Here is a 1923-nt window from a genome sequence, read left to right on the forward strand (position 1 = left end):
CGGTTGTTCGTGTATTTCTTTAATTTTAGCTCCTACAAATAAGTGAGAACATGTGATATTTCCCTTTCTGTGCCTGACTCACTTAACATAATTCTCTCTAGGTCCATCCATGTCGTTGCAAATGGCAGTATTTCATTCTTTTTTATAGCAGAGTAGTATTCCATTGTGTAGATATACCACATTTTCCATATCCATTCATCTAATGATGGACATTTGGGCTGGTTCCAACTCTTAGCTATTGCAAAGAGTGCTGCAATGAACATTGTAGAACAGGTATGTCTTCGGCTTGATGGTTTCTATTCTTCTGGGTATATTCCCAGCAGTGGGATAGCTGGGTCATAAGGTAGAGCTATCTGCAATTGTTTGAGGAACCTCCATACCATTTTCCATACAGGCTGTACCATTTTGCAGTCCCACCAACAATGTATGAGAATTCCTTTTTCTCTGCAACCTTGTCAGCATTTATCATTCACAACCTTTTGGATATTAGCCATCCTAACTGGGGTGAGAAGGTAGCTCAGTGTGGTTTTGATTTGCATTTCCTGGATGCTGAGTGATGTTGAGCATTTTTTGATGTTGAGCATTTTTTCATGTGCCTGTTGGCCATTTGTATATCTTCCTTTGAGAAATGCCTATTTAGCTCTTTTGCCCATTTTTTAATTGGGTTGCTTGTTTTTTTCTTGAAAAGTTGTTTCAGTTCCTTGTATATTCTGGATATTAATCCTTTGTCAGGTGTATATTTTTCAAATATATTCTCCCACTCTGTTGGTTGTCTTTTAACTTGGTTAATTGTTTCTTTTGCTGTGCAGAAGCTGTTTAGTTTGATATAATCTCATTTGTTTATTTTTCCTTTGGTTGCCTATGCTTTTGGGGTCATATTCATGAAGTCTGTGTCCAGTCCTACTTACTGAAGTGTTTCTCCTATGTTTTCTTTGAGAAGTTTTATTGCTTCAGGGTGTATATTAAATTCTTTAATCTGTTTTGGGTTGATTTTGGTATATGGTAAGAGGTATGGGTCTAGTTTCATTCTCCTGCAAATTGATATCCAGTTATCCCAGCATCATTTGCTGAAGAGGCAATCTCTTCCCCAGTGTATAGGCTTGGTGCCTTTGTCCAAGATCAGATGGCTGTAGGTGTGTGGGGTGATTTCTGGATTCTCTATTCTATTCCATTGATCAGTGTGTCTGTTTTTTATGCCAGTACCATGTTTTTTTGGTTATTATAGCTTTGTAGGATAGTTTAAAGTCAGGTAGAGTTATGCCTCCAGCTAGCTCAGAATTGCTTTGGCTATGCATGGTCTTTAGTTATTCTATACAAATGTCTGGATAGTTTTTTTTCCATTTCTGTGAAAAATGTCATTGGAATTTTGATGGGGATTGCATTGAATTTGTATATTACATTGGGTAGTATGGACATTTTCACAATGTTTATTCTTCCAATTCAAGAACATGGGATATCTTTCCATCTTCTCGTGTCCTCTTTAATTTCTCTCAGCAGTGGTTTGTAGTTCTCATTACAGAGATTTTTTACATCCTTGGTTAACTCAGTTCCTAAGTGTATTATATTTTTGCTGGCTATTGTAAATGTTCAAGCTTTCTTGATTTCTCTTTCTGCATGTTCACTATTGGAGAATAGAAGTGCTACTGATTTGAGGGTGTTGATTTTGTATCCTACTACATTGCTGAAATCATTTATCAACTCCAAGACTTTTTTTTGTAGAGACTTTAGGCCATTTGATATATGATCATGTCATCTGTAAGGAGGAACAGTTTGATTTCCTCTTTTCCAATCTGGATACCATTTATTTCCTTCTCTTCTCTTATTGCTTTAGCAAGTACTTCCAACACTATGTTGAACAGGAGTGGTGAGAGTGGACATCTTTGTCTAGTTCCTTTTCTTAAAGGAAAAGCTTTCAGCTTTTCC

Source organism: Galeopterus variegatus, unplaced genomic scaffold (assembly GCF_000696425.1).
Source record: "Galeopterus variegatus unplaced genomic scaffold, G_variegatus-3.0.2 Scaffold117, whole genome shotgun sequence".
NCBI lineage: Eukaryota > Metazoa > Chordata > Mammalia > Dermoptera > Cynocephalidae > Galeopterus > Galeopterus variegatus.